Source organism: Neofelis nebulosa, chromosome 18, assembly GCF_028018385.1.
Source record: "Neofelis nebulosa isolate mNeoNeb1 chromosome 18, mNeoNeb1.pri, whole genome shotgun sequence".
NCBI lineage: Eukaryota > Metazoa > Chordata > Mammalia > Carnivora > Felidae > Neofelis > Neofelis nebulosa.
The window spans coordinates 75,107-93,694 of NC_080799.1; the positions used below are offsets into that span (position 1 = coordinate 75,107).

Here is an 18,588-nt window from a genome sequence, read left to right on the forward strand (position 1 = left end):
GGGCACCTGGCAGGCCTCTTCCATTTCAGATTCCGGGTCTCGGCACAACTTCCAGCTCTGGCCGAGGGGCCATGCCCCTCTTCCCTTCAACATCATCCCCTTCCACCCCGACCTGAAGTCTCCGCAGGACCTGCCTGACTTAGTCTCCCCTCCACCTCGTGGCCGCTCCTTGGCCCAGCCCCGTGCTCAGCTCCTTGCCACCTCTATTCCCCTCCACACCCGGAGGCTTCTCTAGACGGCACCCCACCCCTCCCCCACTCAGTGCCCCTCACAGGGCTCTCCCTGCTCCCTCCGGCCCCAGGTGCAGCCCCTCCGGGCCCAGCCCCCACCCTGCCTCATCCACCAGGACTATCTCAATGTTCCTTCTTCCCCCAAGAAGCCTGTCCTGACTCCCCAGCATGAGTTAGGGGCCTTCCACTCTCCTTACACTGCCCTTGTCTTCTTCAGCGCTGAAAGTCTGAGACCCAGGTGAGGCAAGCTTCCCTGTCCCAGCCAGACCCGTCACTGGGAAGGGGCACGGAGAGCCACACAGCAGCTCTGCCACGGTCAGGGAGAGTGAGAGGGGCCCCATGCTCTGCTTGCCCCGTGCAGCCCTCCACTCGGCCCAGCCTGGCCATCTCTAAAGGAGGCCCCACAGACCCCATGGGGTTGTCCAGTGGTCCCACTGAGCTGCCTGGGTGACAGAGTAGGAGGAAGTGAGGAGGGGACCTGGGCCGAGAGCCAAGAGCCTCAGAGTGTGCTGGCCGTGCCACAGCCGAGGGGCTTTGGGGCCTCAGGACCCACACGCAGAGGGGTGCTGCCACCCCATCACCGATGGGACACCCTGGCTGGGGTGGCTCAACAGCTTGGCCAGTCACATGGCTCTAGAGTGGGGAGCAGCCAGCCCAGTGGGATGGAGACGCTCCTGGAATGCTGCAAGCTGGGCCTCGGTCCGACCTCTCCACCCTTCTCTCAGGAGCAGCTATGGGGCCCAAGAGCTCTCTCTCTCATCCCAAACACTCGACTTTGCTCCTGTTTGAAGCTGACGGAGCACAGCTCAATGCCCCAGGAAACGCTAGGCTTTGTGAGGGTGAGCGGGCCCACCCACCTTGCAGAATAAGTGTGGCACGTAGGTATTCTGTAGACACCTTCGTTTTACCCAGCCCGTCTGCTGGCTATGAGTCTCAGGGAGGGAGCAGCACCTCGGCACACCTGACACCCTCCAGATAGTCACAGCCCTTGTCCCCAGTCTCCAGCCCTGCCTGCTCTTGCCAGTACACTCCCCACCTGCCCCATCCCCTTCCCTCCTACCCCGGCCCCCAGAACCCTGACCCCTGCTCCTCTAGGGCCAGTCCACAGAGTCACCAGGTCTCTTACCGCAGTTCCTGGGCTGTGGCCTTGACTCAGCCTAGCTCTGCTTCCTGACTCATTGCCCTGTGACCTGCTGGAAAAACAACAGTATCAGCCGTGGATTAGTCCCCATTCCCTGGGCTTCTTTCTGATACTCTCTGGAAGTCATGTGAAGAGCCCGGAATGTGTGTGTCCATCTTTTCTTTAACTATTTTCTGAGCAGGGCTGATTTTCAAATCATAAGTCACGCCTCTTTTGGTCAAATGCAGCGATTTCTCCCAGGTTGCAAATTAAATATATTTATTAAAAATAATTCTGCTGTGGGGCTGGCTCAGTCGGTTGAGCGTCCGACTTTGGCTCAGGTCATGATCTCACAGTTTGTGGGTTTGAGCCCCTCATCAGGCTCTGGGCAGACAGCTCTTGAGAGCTAACCTGCTTCAGATTCTGTGTCTCCCTCTCTCTCTGTCCCTTTCCTGCTCTCTCTCTCAAAAATAAATAAACACTTAAAAACATTTTTTAAATAATTCTGCTACAATGAAAACAGGGCTGGAGCAGATCTGGCCACAGTTAGTGTCAGTCCCCTACCCCTACATGCCAGGCCTGGATTACAGCCAGAGAAAAAAAGAAAGACAAGAATTGATAGGGAGAATGGGATGGCCAGGTGGGTCCATGCAGATGGTCACGTAGCAGAGAAGGGAGGAGGAAGGACAAAGACCTCAGTGCGGGGCCTTCGGGTTGGTGGAGGGGGTGGCACCCAATCCCCGCGGAGGCCAGCCCGCCTCAGGGCTGTGCCTCAGGGCTGTGCCCAGATACAGGGGCACCAGCAGCTGTTCTGCTGCACTGACTCCACTGGCAGGAAAACAGAGTGGGAAATGGACCTCAGTCAGTGTCGTCCGGGGACCCCTACTCAAGGCCAGACCTGCAGGCTGTGCCCGCTGCACCCGCTCAGGTGCCCCCGGCCGCAGGGCATCGCCACAGCCCTATTACCGTAGCGATAATGCAGAGGTGTGATAAAAGCCACCTGTCATTCATAAAATGTGGCGTCGCCTTTTTGCAAAGCCATAAGCCATCCTGGGGCTCAGCCAAGAAATGGCCTATAAAATCCTGAGTAATGACCTCAAAGCATACTTTCCAATATAAGGAATATTCTAGGCAGCTGTTTGCAGAATATTTATGTGCAATAACTTTACACACACCCCCGACTTTTAACATGTTCATAGTCTGACTCCCTCCGCCAGCAGCTTCCCCCCCCCCCCCAACCTTAGTAGCAGTAAAGCATCCAGAATGTGCTTGACAGTCCTGGGAGCACAGGGCCCTGTCCCCTGGGTGACAAGTGGCAGTGCTGTGCTCAGGTGCAGTGCCCTTTGCCATCGGATGCCTCGGCACGGCAGGGGCCTAGCAGAATGCCAGCTGCCTTCGGGATCTCCAAGCTACCAGGGAGGAGGAGCTCAGCCCTGTCCTGAATCTGTTCCTACGGTAACGCTGGGAACAGCAGGTTTTGTCTGGGTTGGACGAGGGTGGGCATCCTCCCTGGCAAGGGCTGGGGAGGGTGGGGGGGGGACCCCCTCGGACCACATGCCCCAGACAGAGCCTGAGGTGTGCAGAGGACAGGGAGCCTCAGGAGGAGGGCCCACCTGGGGCTTGCACCTGAAGGTCAAGGGATGATGAAGCTGGTGAGTACAGATCTTGAACTCCATCCCAGATGGACTCATTCCCAGATCAGCTGTCTTCCCAGAGGAGCCAAGCCTTGCCCGAATGCACTGGGGGAACAAGGCGGGTGGGCCCATGCCTGCCTCGGGCACCGCTCTGCAGCCAGAAGGCAGCTAAGCCTGCTGGTGCCCCGAAGTGCTTTCTCTGCCCATCCTATGTGAGGGTTCCTTCTGCCTGCGGGCAAGGGGATGCTGCCAGGCCAGCAAAAATGTCTGCATGCTTCACTCTCTTGAGCCACAGCTCCTGGATGAAGGAGCAGGGCCAGCGGCAACCCCAAATCCAGACTCAGCTGCCCAGGCCCCACAGTCTGTCCAGGGTGTGTCTCTGGGAAGGAGGGGGCAGTGGTGCCCAGGGCCTTACAGCCTCGGCTCCCAGGGGCAGAGAAACTGCAGGGTGGTGAGCACAGGCCAAGATGTCTGCCAGCATAAAGACACTGCGGCTGAAATGGGCATCCATAGAACCGATCGGTCAAATCTGCAACAGCAAAATCCCCATCAGCTCCTGTCACATGGGCTCAGCGACTTCAGTAATGTCGGGTGCGGGGCTTCACTGCGGGCCCCCAGCAGTGAGGTGGTGGCCACTACCAAGGGACTATGCTCTCCTGGTTGGCAGGCTGTTGACTGGACGAGTGTGGAAATAATCGCCCTTCACTTGCCTAAGGTTTCAATCCTTGAGGGCCTGATTTTGATTCACAGAGGGCCTCAGTAACTATTTTAACTGGGGGTAGGGTCCCTGGGTCCCATGCCACGTCAAGCATCCACAGCCACCATGGGAGGTTTTAAGGCAAACTGTGCTATGACCTTGGAGAACGCAGGGCAGGTGCCACTGCAATAGTTAAGATGAGGCCTGTCTATGCGATTCTTATTTTATGTTGGTGTTTTACCCAGGTCTGGACCACTTTATTGAGGCCCCGGTCCCACATTCCTGCCCCTAAGCAGGCATTCTGTACCAGGAGCTGGGCAGGGCTGGGAAGCACAGCAGAGCCGTAGCTGAGCTGGGTACCAGCAAGGGCAGGTCAGGGTCCATGGCACCAGGAGCCAAGCCACAGGTGGCTCTCCATGACACCTGGCCAACTGTGGCCGTATAGTCACTGTGGACTGCTAGGTAAAGCATACGGGCACCTGTGCTGGTGAAAATGTTCCAGAATTTACCGTGGCCAGTGGTTATGCATTTATGAACACACTAAGACCACAGGAGTATACCCTTTAAATGGGTGACTTGGGTGCTAGGTGAATCGCATCTCAGTGAAGCTGTTTGAGTGAACAAAAGGAAGAAGGAATGAACAAGGAAACAGGAAAAAGGAGCAAATTAGTGAGCACTGCCTGACATTGGATGCTGGGGACTGCGGCCAGCACCGGGGCCACCTCTGTGAGGCTGAGCAGCCTACCTCACTCGGGGAGCTGCGTCTGCCCTTCTGTGAGACAGTGCTCTTGCCGCCTGCAGGCCTGGGGCCGCTCGAGCGAGGGGATGTTTTTTTTTTTTAATTATTTTTTTTTTTAATTATTTTTTTCAACGTTTTTTATTTATTTTTGGGACAGAGAGAGACAGAGCATGAACGGGGGAGGGGCAGAGAGAGAGGGAGGCACAGAAGCGGAAACAGGCTCCAGGCTCTGAGCCATCAGCCCAGAGCCTGACGCGGGGCTCGAACTCACGGACCGCGAGATCGTGACCTGGCTGAAGTCGGACGCTTAACCGACTGCGCCACCCAGGCGCCCCAGAGGGGATGTTTTGAAAGCAAACGCGATAACACAATTTCAGTCTGTAGCACAGACTGACACGTGTTGTCTGGGTGTTTATATATTAGTAAAAGATTTCCTGAACCAATGGGCATTTCAGCAATGGTCAGAGGCTCCTTCTCAGCTACCGGGAGTGGGTCTGACAGAAAATGGGAACTGTGCTCCTGGGTGAAGGTCACGGCCTCAGCCTAGATCTGTGGGCCTACCACCCTCTCAGCAGTGGAGGGTTCACTTGGAGGCCCCTCTCTCTCTCCAAGTGGAAAATGAGATCAGCCTGACAGATGGGCCAATTCTAGACAATCCAAAGGAAGTGGGAGTCTGTGGACTCCATGAGTCATGGGTGACTGAGCCAGGCTGCTCAGGGCCATGGGGCCCTAAGGTCAAGGTCATGGTGAAGATGCCCACGGACAGGGGCTGGGGCTCTGATGCTAGTTGCTGGCCAGATGCAAATGGACACAGTGTGGAAAATGCTACTGCGTCCATACACAAGAATGGGACGTTCCAGGCCCTCGGGGGGAGCCGTGGCAAGAGCCGTGGATCCCGCAGGCATCCCTCTCTCCCTGAACAAAATGAGGAAAACCAAAGGAGTAGATAATACTGACAAGAGACTTCTGCAGGGCCAGCAGTGAAGGAAACATTCCTGTGCAATCAGGGCGCAGGGGGAAACGAGGCCTATTTCTAGGCCTGATGCTTGGCATTTGTGCAAAACTGGGTTTTGTATTAGTGCCCGCACACTGGAGCCTGGAACCCCCTGACGTTTGCTACCCCACCGCTCCAACATGTGCTGGAGCCCCTGCCCACGTGGACGGTTGTCTGGAGTGGCCTTGCTCTCAACGGGTCCCTGGGACAGTGTGCGCTGGTGGGTCCCACCTCGGAGGGGTAATTGGGGTGCCACCTCATTGTGTCAGAATAACAGCAAGATCTATGTGGCCTCCTCTGCTCTGCAATTGTGAAAACGAGTCCCAGAGCAAGAAAGGGGCTGTCCAAGGTCACAGAGGGGCCTCGCACAGGTCAGTACTGCAGGCCCCACTGTCAATGTGTTTTCATTTTTTTTTTTCTCTAAATACACATTTTTGGGCACCTGAGTGGCTCAGTCAGTTAAGCGTCCGACTTCGGCTCAGGTCATCATCTCACAGTATGTGAGTTCGAGCCCTGCGTCAGGCTCTGTGCTGACAGCTCAGAGCCTGGAGCCTGCTTCAGGTTCTGTGTCTCCCTCTCTCTCTCTGCCCCTCCCCTACTCATGCTCTGTCTCTCTCTCTCTCTCTCTCTCTCTCTCTCTCTCTCAAAATTTTTTTTAACATTTATTTATTTTTGAGACAAAGAGAACAGGGGAGGAGCAGAGAGAGAGGGAGACACAGAATCCGAAGCAGGCTCCAGGCTCTGAGCTGTCAGCACAGAGCCCGACGCGGGGCTCGAACCCACGGACCGTGAGATGATGACCTGAGCCAAAGTCCGACACTTAACCGACTGAGCCACCCAGGTGCCCCCCTTAAAAATTTTTTAATACAATAAATAAATACACGTTTTTACTGAGGTGTGGCTTACATACACAAAAGCTTTATAAAGTGAAAACATGTGTGTACTTTGTACTCAGATCCAGAAATAAAAAAGATCCCATGCACTTACAAACATCCACTTGCAGGCCCGCAGAATCTCGGCAGCTACACACCCGTGCTGATACTTAGTACTGTCAGTCTTTCCATTTCAGGCACTGGGTTCACTACGTATGGGTATTATAGAAGACAGTTGACCTGGAACGACACGGGGGTAGGGGCACCAATTCCCCACACAGTTGGAAATCCATGTGTAACTTCTGACTCCTCAGAAACTTAACTACTCATACCTTACAATTGACCAGAAGCTTTACTGATAACGTAAACAGTTGATTGCCGCATATTTTGTATGTTACACGTATTATATACTGTATTCTTACAGTAAAGTAAGCTAGAAAAGAAATGTTACTAAGAAATCATAAGGAAGAAGAAATGCATTTAAAGTACTATACTGTATTTATTGAAGAAAAAAAAAACCCTTGTATAAGTGGACCCATGCAGTTCAAACCCATGTTACTCAAGGGTCACCTGTAGTTATACTTCTCCTTTCCTAATGCACGACAAATGCTGAACTTATCAGTGATTAGGTGTTCCTATATTCTCACATATGCACTGAGGCTACAACTTTCCCTCTAGTTCCAGCCTTACCTGCATCTCTGTGCTGGGGTCTGCCTGGGAGAACTGCAGAGGGTGGCAGAAGACCACTGGCCAGTGAGCCTGGGCCTCGATCTGGCCAGAAAGCGCACATCCCTCATCCTCATTCCACCACTAGAAGTGCAGGTGTCCATCCAGTGAGACTCCTGTCAGGAGGAGATTCCCCCAGGCTGGCTATCTCCTGGGAGCCCAGGGACCCCTCGAGTTGGGCCACCATCAAGGGACACATCCCAACACCACTGCTTGCCCCGTGAGTCCAAGGAAGGGGAAACAACCTTGTTGTGAGGCCCAGGGCTCCAGCCAGTCCTTGCTCCCCAGATGGGTCAGAAAATACCACTAAGGAGAGCTGCTGAGGGGCTGGGCCTGCTAGACACATCCATCAGTCCACCCTTGGCTGCGAAACGCAGGTCACAGCCCAGCTCCCTGGCCTCTCATGGTCCAGGCTAATTAGATCAATTACAGGGGCACCTGGGGCACCAGAGCAGGTTGTGCCAAATGGTTGGGGTGAGTGGGGTAACCCTGGACCCCTCTCACTGTCTATCCTTCAGGAAGCAACCAACGGGTAGCTGTGTTTTTTATGGGCAGTGACAAAACTCCAGCCCAGAGCCCTTCACCTGCTCTGCACTGAGTGGCCAGAGGCCAAGTAAGGGCCCCACACATGCCTGGTGCCTACTCTGCTATTACAACTGACATTAGGCTGCTCTTACAGTCAGCTAACACTTCAGAGTGAGTTCCCTCCATGCCGGCCTCTGCTCTGGGAGTTTCTACATATTGTAGTTGCTTCTTAAAAGGTCTATGAAGTAGTTAAGTATTGTTATTACACCCATTGCAGAGTTGGGGAAACTGAGGCATGGAGAGAGTGACAAACTGCTGGGTTCTGAACTCCTATAGCCTGACCCCAGGCCCACAGGCACCGGCCCTGCTGTGGAAGCCCAGATCATTTGGGGCTGCTTCTCTTGCACCTGAATCCTCCTCTGAGCCCCCCACCCCACACACACTGGACCCAGAGACCCCAAGAAGCAGCATCACAGCCGCCAGAGAATGGGTTCATGCCCTTGCAAATCAGGCTTCGATTATAATCCTTGTCGGGAGATTCGGGTGTTGGAGAGAAACAGAGCTTGACAACTATCTTCTCATTACAGAAGCTCCCCGTCTCCAGTTCCTGGCAAATGACAGGCTGGCGCAGGCAGGGCCCAAGACAAGCCAGGCTGGAGACACAGACGCTAATCACGGTGGACACGCCCAGTGACAGAGACCTGTCCACAGCACCTGTCACCATGGCCCTGCGTTGGCTGCTGGCTGCTCCTGAATGTTCACTGTTGGCAGCTGTGCCTGGAGCTTCCTCCCAGAGCCTGGGCCTGCACTGAGGCTGCTCCCTTCCACAGAGGGATGGGGTCCACTCAGGACAGGAGAGTCATGGTGGGAGTCTGGGGGAGAGTGCTGTCCTTCCAGAAGGTGGCCGTATGCGGAAGGAGCAGCATGGAGGGTGGGGAGCATGTGGTCCAGCCTGGGGAACGCAACACTCCCTGAGAGCCCCAGCTGCAGCCCAGAGGCCATGGGAGACATGGGAGCGACGTCCTTGGAAGGCTCACTTCCTTTCGTGCTCGGCCCTGGGAGTGTGCCCAGCTTGGGGGGACTCTGAGTTTGAGCTGATCCTGGGGCTGGTTTCCCAAGGGAAGGCCCAGCCATAAGTAAGCCTGGGAGGGTCCCCCGTCGCCCTGCTTCCTAAAGGTGCTCTAGCCCCTCCCCCTCCTCCATCCTCCTGTCTCTGTGCGTGCCGAATCTCATACCAAGTCCGCCTGCTGCCCCGAACCTCCCCGACCTTCACATCTCTGCGTACTTGTTTGACCGGGAAAACTTTGGCTACACTAGTCTGTAAACTTACCTCCATGAACAGCATGCTGTGGACAGATTCCACTGTTGTCGAACATTCTTCATAAACACGGCTCCTAGTGATGAAACAGACATTCACCACACGATTGCGTCAGGACGCACCTCCTTGCTAGTAGGCACTCACCTGGTTTCCAGCGTGTCACGATAATGAAGTGAACCTCTTCCTGCACGCAGCTTGGGTGGGGACTCTAGCTACTGTCCTGGGAAAGATTCCTGAAGGAGAACTGCTGGGCCAAAGAGCACGTCTGTTTACTCCAAGGCTGCATGTGTGTGCGTGTGTGTGCATGTGTGCACGCTCACACATACGTGTGTGCGTGTGCCCACGTGTGCTCATGCACGCGTGTGCGCACACACTTGTGTGCTCGTGTGTGTGCACGCATGCATGTGTGTGTGTGCGTGTGTTTACGTGGGTACGGGTGACAATCTCAAACCTATGCAAAGGTTGCAAGTGTGGTGCAAGGATTTTTTTCTGACTGCTCTAAAAATAAGCTGCTGACTGGAAGGCTCCATCACCCCCAGAATCTTTCCACAAACGAGGACACTGTGCTACATCAGGGCGGCACAACCATCAAAATCAAACCAGGAAAGGGACACGATGCTTTGTTAATCCCGTTACACTGCACTAACCTAATCCTGGGCCCCATCCAAGTTTTGCCATTTGTCCCCATGCTGCCATTAGAGAAAGAAGGTCCAGCTTAGAGCTGTGTGCTGGCTTCTTTACCCTCTTTCTTCTCAGTCAGGAGAAGCTCTTAGTCTCGTCGGGACTCTCGCGATCTTGGTGCATTTGAAGAATACAGGTCAGTTATTTTGTGGAGCGTCTGTCCATTTGGGTTTGTCTGATGTCTTGCCATGATTAGATGCACCTCTAGCAGGAATGCTGCACAAGAAACTGTCCTAATCACACATCAGGTGGCAATTTGTCCCCTTACGGATGATGTTCCTGTCACCTGACTACCCCCGTGTCCCCTAGTCTTCTCCACTTATTTTCTTTGCAGTTAATAAGAATTTTGAGAGAGGGGCACCTGGGTGGCTCAGTCAGTTGACCATCTGACTCTTGATTTCAACTCAGGTCATGATTTCACGGTTCGGGAGTTTGAGCCCTGCACTGGCCTCTGTACTAACAGTACGGAGCCTGCTTGGGATTCTCTCTCTCTCCTCTCTCTGCGCAGCCCCCCCCCCCCCCCCCGCCGCCTCCCCGTGCATGCTCCCTCTCTCTCTCAAAATAAATAAACTTTAAAAAAAAAAGAATTTTGAGAGGAGGAACTTTGAGTCTATTTCAATGTTCCATTTCTCATGGAATTTTGAACTTATTTGTGCATTTCTTTACATCAGTTTAATGTGTGGTTTCTAGTATATGCAAGCTGTCCCTAATTTTACTTATTCTGATGCTGCAATTGTCCTACAGTTGGCAGGTGGGACCCTCCATACTGGCTTGTGTGGTGTTTGATGTGTTGCCACCATTCTGGAAGCATTTCCTGTCTCGCACAGTCTGATGTTTCCTGCTCATCTTTCCCTGCTCCAGCACCAAAATGAGCTGTCGGTCCAAAAAGTCCTCATTTCTTTTAGTGCAAGGGGTACTCGGGCCAATCTCTCGGGGTGCTGTGTGCAGAGTGCCAGGTTGCCTACTTGCGGGCTCCCCAGTGGATGCTGCCTCCTCCAAGGAAGCTCTGAGTGATGACCCACCATGCTGGCCTCATCCTGCCCTTGCCCCTGGGCTCATTCCCCGAAAAGAATGGCCCTGAAATCTTTAGGAAGGGACTGAACGGTGAAAGGGAAGTAGAAAAAAAGGAGCCGTGTCGACATCTCTCCTTAATTAAGGCTGAAGAAAGTCTGTATTTTCCTACCACCAGTACCACCACGAGAACTTGAAATGCCTCATTACCAACGCTGCATACAATCCTCTTAAAGTCAGTAACAATTTCCTATCTAAGTCTGATTTGCTCAGTAACGATGCTAAACATTTTTCCGTGTTTACTATTCTCATTTTTGTGTTTGTCTTCCATGTCTTTTGCCTTTTGATAATCATTTCTAAGAAATTCTTACATACTAGGGGAGCATGCCTATAAATTTTTTATAATTAAATTACCTTCCTAATTGTTCATCCTTATTTTCGTCTTAATTTATAATTTCAGTGTCAATTCAAATCTTTTTTGTGTGTGCTCGCTTACATTTTTTTCTTAAAAATGACATTTTCATCTTAGAGTTGATAAAACTTAAGAGTTTTCTACTTAGAGTAGACTCCTGTTTTGTCTTGTCTTCTTGTTCTTTTGTGGTTTTATTTTGAAATCAAATCTGCCTAGAATTTACTACATTCTAAGTACATTCTTAGCACATTCTAAGATCTACTTTTAGTGTATGTAATTTATTTCTTGGTCCCATATGATTGACTGAATAACTGTTCTTCATTGATTAATGATGATCCTATTAACATTTAGTAGATTGTTACATGAACACATAAAATTATTGCATAAATTCTGATTCTTTCCAGAGTGATCTATGATCTTCCATTGATATAAATGAGGGCTCCTGCAGGCACACTACCTTTTTGTGGCTGATTGTAGCTTGGACTACAGCTGGAGGCCTGATAAGTAATCTCTGACCTCAAGAGAGACCTCTTCTCTTTTTTTTTTTTTTTTTTAATTTTTTTTTCAACGTTTTTTAATTTATTTTTGGGACAGAGAGAGACAGAGCATGAACGGGGGAGGGGCAGAGAGAGAGGGAGACACAGAATCGGAAACAGGCTCCAGGCTCCGAGCCATCAGCCCAGAGCCTGACGCGGGGCTCGAACTCACGGACCGCGAGATCGTGACCTGGCTGAAGTCGGACGCTTAACCGACTGCGCCATCCAGGCGCCCCGAGAGACCTCTTCTCTTAAAGCGCTTATGGTTCTTCACATTCACTTCTTCTCCAGGTGAGCTTGAATCACATTAGCAGGCTTCAAAGATCGAGATATAATTTTGTCGTGACTCATACGACATCTTTAAAACCCAGGAGAATTAACGCATATGCTATTCAGTCTTTGCCTTCCGGTGATGGTGTCTCTTTCACTCACTGTTTTAATAACCTCAGTGAGATAGTGAGCATTTTCCACATTAAGCCACTGTCTTTCTGGAGAAGTTAATTCCTAGGTACTTACCACTGAGATCAGGCCTCAGTTTGTCCCTATCACATTTTCCAAATCACTACTGACTTTCTTTGGAAACATGCTCATTTCATACATCTTGTTGCCATTGTCCTTACTACAAAATACTATGCATTTCCCACCTCCCCCCACCGCCCTGGCTCTATACCCCAGACACATTTGCTCAGGTCTGCAGTGGCCAGCCATGTAGCCAGCTCCCTGCATCTGGAAGGAGAGGTCCTGATGGGAAGGGCCCACCATGGTGGCCTTGGGGAAGAACCTCCCAGAAGACGCCCAGGCAGCCCTGCCCTCTGATGTGCCCAGAGCCAGCAGGGACCCTCTTCTGCCAAACCCACACCCACACACCCACCCGCAGTCCCTGTGCTCTTTGCTCATGGAAATACCTCCATGGTCTGTGATTACTCACCCACGTTCCCAACTTCCTGTGCTGTAGGCAACTTGTGTCTCTTTCTTTTTACTTCATTTGTTCTTCACATATTTTTCAACCTCCCAGCGTCCCTGTGAGAAGGAAGGGCAGCGAACAACACTGAACACCACCAGCTCATGACCATCATAGCCTGCCGTCTCTTACAGGGGAGCCTTAGAAACCGAGACCCTCCCCACACTCACTTAAGGAGCAAATACGCAGTACGAGATGAAGACCTATAGCACACACACCTCCCTCCCGTCTTTTCACGAAAGACTGCGCTCAGTGGCGGTCAGAGCGACACTGCATGACGGTCACCTCTCGCTCATCTCTCAGGATAACAGAGGCCCGCGCTCCCACTGTCAGCCTGTGGTCATGGGATCATGTGCCCCTCCTTGCACAGGGGGCAGACTAGGCAGAGACCTGGCTTCCGAGGTCCCGGGGCCCTTTGGCCCTCCTATGACCCCTGGTGATCTGCATCTGGGCGGCTTCCCGAAAACCCATCTCGTCAAGTGTATCCGGTCTCCAGCAATTGTTTCCTGAAGATGTGGATTACAGAATGCAGGGACCTTTGGTGAAATCTGCATTGTGCATTTTCCTGCAAGGACATCTCCAAAGACATTTTAAAAATACATGTGGAAAAAAATCAGGTTTTCAAAAATAGTAAATGTTACAAACTAAGCTGCACATTTCCTCTTTTCTGTATAAAACAGAACACGCGTGGTTATTTTTAGCTCCTGGAGCTCCACTGGGAACGTGGAGCATTAGTATGTGCCAGTGTATACACAGAGAAGTCCTTGTTTTGTCAGCCGCTCAAGCCCTGTAAGGGCACGTGTCTTCCTAAAGGATGCGTGTAAGCAAACCACTGTCCTCCCTTATGCTGATGCTGGTCTGAGCATGAATGGGCTGAGGCGGGAAGGAGATGGGTGGGTGCTGTGGACACAGATCATTTACTCGGCAGACAGTCCCCACTTCCTGCCCGAGGGGCTCTGGGACTGAGGAGTCAGTGGGAGGGAAGCAAGATGGACGACAGGGTCCTGCACTGGAGGCACTCCGTCTGGTGGAGGGAGGAATGCCATTCTCTCAACCCTCTTGGGGTCTCTGGCCTGGGCCTGAGACTTAGCAGGAGAAACACACACAAGTTTATTTTACATAAGTTTTTCATCACATGGGAGGGAACCCTCATAAGGAGAATGAAGACCCAGGATTGGCAAAAACGAGAGGTTTCATGCTAGTGTGAACAGAAAGGGACAGTGGGAAAGTATCCAAAATACCTGGATAGGAGTTATTTCAACAAGAATTCTCTCGGCCTGGGCTCCCATCCCCTTGGCAAGACCACTTCCTTCCCCCTGGTGCAGGGACAGCGACTTCACCCTGGTCTGTGTCCTGCTCTCAGGAAGAAAGGGGGAGATACAGACGTTCTTCTTGTAGCTGCTGTTTTTCAAGTGCCTTTTGCTCAAATCATCTTATGCCAAAGTGGGGTGGCCGTCTTGGGGTGGCGTGTTTGGCCACCGTTTACGGTGAACAAGTAGGAAGACGAGTGACAGTTTGCACCGTGCTGTGTTCTGGCTGAAAGACACATAAGGGAAGCCCTTCCAAACCTGCTCCAGACAGACTCCAGGCAAAGGCTGGGGGTGGGGGCTGTAAAGGACGTTTGTTTTCAAAGTCATGAGTCCTACGCAGGAAAAAAAAAAAAAACAAAAACAAAAACAAAACAAAAACACACGGCAACACGGCACATACTTTGTTTAACTTGTGAGGAACACGTAAGATATTACAACCAGTTCAAGGCAGAGTTCAGACACATTTGTATACAGGCAATCAGAAATGCTGAAATAAATCTACAAATAGATGTCAGTATCAACAGGGCAATTGCATTCCAAAGGACAAAATTTAGTTGCATTTCTATGGGCGATAATTAGTTGCATTATTATAAGTTTTCCTACAGTTTAAAAGCTGTAAAATAGCTCAAGGCAATAAAAGGCACAGGCCCGAACTGAATCACAAAACCTAGAGGGGAACGACAATAATTTTTTTGTTTTTCTATCTTAATGTTTCACATTTTTTTCTAACAGGGCAAACATTCAGTTCTGTCTCAGCATGGCTAGGCCTCTGCATGAGGTGATATGGTGTCTTTCAGAAAACTGAGCCAGAGACCAGTGCACTGGGAATGGGGTGAGGGCTGCAATCCCAGGGAAGGATTAAGAGGCAGGAGCAGGAGTGTCAGTGGGAAGAAAGGGGAATAAATACAAAGTGATGCCCTTTGGTTTTGTTGGTGGTGGGTTTTTTTGTTTTTTTGGGTTTTTTTTTTTTTTTTTTTTTTTTTTTTTTTTTTTTTTGGCTTGCCACAGATTATAAAGGGAACAGCAAGATGATGGCTCACTGAGTTATCTTCAGGGAGACTTTAGGGAACCACTGCCTCTCTAGACCATCTAGAGAAAAGGCAAGCAATTTATCTGCCAGTCTCTTCAGGTTGGTCAAGACCCTTCCAAGCATCTACTGGCCTTTGCCCAAAGCAGGAGCTGTGACCACCGGGGAAGTCATCACAATAGAGGCAGGCTTCTCGAACCATAAAGAGGTGAACCTGCACACACTCTGGCTGGTCCATGTGAGGTGGAGCGGATGGGGCAGACAGAAGGGGTGGGGTCGATGGGGCCAGTGAGGCAGGTGGGGCGGATGGAAGTGATGAGGGAGCTTGGGGCACAGCGAGGGCAAATACAGGCTGGCATCACCCCCACCCCGCTCCCCGGTGGAATATGTATGATATTCCTCAGACACTCCTGGCTGCCCAAGAACAAAGGAAAGGGGTTTAAGTGCTTGCCATGGTGATGTGGGAAACTGCAGCAAATGAAAAATTAAATTTCCTTACTGCCTACAGCCCACTGACAAGTCCTTGAGACCCGCAGAACGACCTCCCTCTAGGAGCTCAGATGCCTGGATGATGACACTTTGCTGGGGCCAAAAGAGAACCCTAGCTTAACATTATCCCAACCTCAAGGTTCCTGTAAGTCTACTTCCTTTATCTCAACTGCCCCAAGATACATGCTGGCAATCACACTCCAAACTTACGGCCCCCCGATAAACATCTGGGGGGGGGGGGTCTCATGACCGACGTTTTACTAAATGGTAATAAACGGTGTTTCCCTAGCAACAGCTAACCCCTCAAGGTCCCAGAAACCTTGTTTCCAAAATTCCTTAGAGATTTACTCTATCCCTGACCCCCTCCCAACCTACGGGTAAAGATTGAGTTACCTGTCACGACCCCAGAGCAGCTCTTCCCGCCATGGGTCCTGTCCACATACTTTAAGAAAATGACCTTTTTGCATCAAAGATATCTTCAAGAATTCTTTCTTGGCTGTTGGCCCCAGACCCTATGAACCCATCACCCCAAAACATCATCAGGACGGATGAGACAAGTGGGACAGACGGAGAAGATGGAAAGAGCGGAATGGGCGGGCCAGATGGAAGGGCATTCCTGCCGGCAGAGATCATTTTACGTCTGTCACCATGTTCTACTTGCCTGCTAACAGTACCTGGGCAAAGTCTGAGCTTCTGTGGCATCTAAAGGAAGGAAAACACTCCCCAACCCGACCATCCCTGCCCAGCTTGCCAGAGGCCAACACCAAAGCACATGTGGCCCAGGGGCCCAGTGGCCCAGTCTGGGCTCTGGTGAGGACACGTGGATGCCAGGGAGGACTGCTGTCCAGAGACAGCTGGGAGCTCTGTCTGGACTCTGCCCCGTGGCCTTCTCCTTGTGTTACGTTCGCCTGTATCCCTCTGCTGTAATAAACCACGGCCCTGGGGCACCTGGGTGGCTCAGTCGGTTAAGTGTCCAACTTCGGCTCAGGTTATGATCCCATGGTCCATGAGTTCGAGCCCCGCGTTGGGCTCTGTGCTGACAGCTCAGAGCCTGGAGCCTGCTTCAGATTCTGTGTCTCCCTCTCTCTCTGACCCTCCCCCGTTCATGCTCTCTCTCTGTCTCAAAAATAAATAAACGTTACAAAAAATAATAAATTTAAAAAAATAAACCATGGCCCTGAGTACATCAGCTCTCACTGAGCTCTGAGAGTCCTACTGGGGCACCCCCTACTTGCAGTCTGTTCCCTCAAACCCTGCAATAATGTTAGCTCTATGCGCATGAGAGCACTTGAGAGCCCGGAAAACTATCTGGAAAAATGCTGAAAGTAGATACCTCTGGGGTGCAGCACGCACATGTGTGTTCTCATCAGTCTGTATGTGTATGTAAAGCACCTGTAACACACCCGCCTCTGCTCTGCCACTCACGTGGTTGCGGGCTCAGCGGGCTCATCACTTCAGTGAAACGCAGTAGACCACTTCTTACTGTGAGCTTCACCAGGACACTTAGGTTTGCACCCAAGCACGTTTATGCCGCTTGTCCACACTCTCCTTACTGCTGAGCTCGTTTATTATTATGGAAACCAGCTTCCGGCTAGTGCTAATGAAAGAAAGTGGTTTCTATGAAAACCAGGATAAACTTGACTTGGAAAATCAAGATAAAGGCAAGTTGAAGTTCTTTTAAAAATGGATCTTGAATTAGGTATAGACAAGATAAATATTAAACAGAAAATAATTTTTGAATATTTGGAAGAATTCTGGTCTTAGACTGCCTTACAAATACACTCGATTCTCAGTCCACTTTAGAAAACCACTGAAACCACACATCTTAGGAAGACAAATTAAGGATGCGGTTTATACTAAAAATGGAGACTAAGAATGCAGTTGTGAGACAAGTGCTCACTCAGACTCTTCAGCCCCATACAGAAACATCCAGAGTTGTGACAGGAGCCAGAAGTGGCCACATTAGGAAGGCGGCTAGGGGTGTGGTGGCCTCTGGGCGGGATACTGACCAGGAAGGAAGCAGGGGGCTTTCTGGAGCCATGACATTGTCATGCATCTTGTCTGACTTTCCACGTTTGTCACAACTTACCAACATGTGCAGTTAAAACCTGAAGGTTTCACTCTATGAAAAGTGATCTCAATAAAGTTGTTAAAAATTAATGCACAGATAGCTACATATATATCTTTTTTTTTTTTTTTCTCAACGTTTTTTTTTTTTTTTTTTTTTTAATTTTGGGACAGAGAGAGACAGAGCATGAACGGGGGAGGGGCAGAGAGAGAGGGAGACACAGAATCAGAAACAGGCTCCAGGCTCCGAGCCATCGGCCCAGAGCCTGAAGCGGGGCTCGAACTCACGGACCGCGAGATCGTGACCTGGCTGAAGTCGGACGCTTAACCGACTGCGCCACCCAGGCGCCCCAGCTACATATATATCTTAAGTCAAGATATATGTAGCCTGTATCTCCTTCCTGTCTATTACCTATTTTCACAGCTTTTATATTTAAATGACAGATCATGTTGGCTTCACAGAACTGTTTCTTCTAGCCATATATGAAAGGCCCACACTAATATCATCTTCAATGGGGGAGAAACTGAGAGCTTTCTCCCTGAAATTAGGAACACGACAGGGTTGGCCACCCTCACCACTGTTGTCTAACATAGAGTTGGAAGTCCTAGCTACAGCAATCAGACAACAAAATGAATAAAAGGCATTCAAATAGGCAAAGAAGTCAAACTTTCACTTTTCACAGATGACATGATACTCTACATGGAAAACCCAAGAGGCTCCACCAAAAAACTGCTAGAATTGATACATAAATTCAGCAAAGTCGCAGGATATAAAATCGATGTATAGAAATTGGTTGCATTTCTATACACCAGTAATGAAGCAACAGAAAGAGAAAGAATCGATCCCGTTCACAATTGCACCAAGAACCATAAAATACCTAGGAATAAACCTAACCAAAGACGTAAAAGATCTGTATGCTGAAAACTATAGGAAGTTTATGAAAGAAATTGAAGACAACAGAAAGAAATGAAAAAACATTCCATGCTCATGGACTGGAAGAACAAATATTGTTAAAATGTCGGTACTACCCAAAGCAATCTACACATTCAATGCAATCCTTATCAAAAGAACACCAGCATTCTTTGTAGAGCTAGAACAAACAATCCTAAAATTTGTATGAAACCACAAAAGACCCTGCATAGCCAAAGAAATGGTGAAAAAGAAAAACAAAGCAGGAGGCATCGTAATCCCAGACTTTAGCCTTTACTACAAAGCTATAATCATCAAGACAGTATGGT

The 18,588-nt window shown here is 50.5% G+C and overlaps 1 long non-coding RNA gene across 3 annotated transcripts; it reads right to left on the reverse strand.

Moving 5' to 3' along the window:
• Positions 1 to 1,311: 1,311 nt before the first annotated feature.
• LOC131500793 (uncharacterized) lies at positions 1,312 to 14,123 on the reverse strand. 3 transcript variants are annotated; one of them, XR_009256465.1, is made up of 4 exons: positions 12,424 to 14,123; positions 8,868 to 8,931; positions 6,402 to 6,526; positions 1,312 to 1,423 (listed from the first exon to the last, which is right to left on the reverse strand). It is a non-coding gene; the product is annotated as an uncharacterized LOC131500793 (long non-coding RNA). The 3 variants fall into 3 exon arrangements; XR_009256466.1 differs by lacking the exon at positions 1,312 to 1,423 and having other exon boundaries at positions 6,311 to 6,526; positions 12,424 to 12,515; positions 12,675 to 14,123; XR_009256464.1 differs by lacking the exon at positions 1,312 to 1,423 and having other exon boundaries at positions 6,311 to 6,526.
• Between the last annotated feature and the right edge of the window lie 4,465 nt (positions 14,124 to 18,588).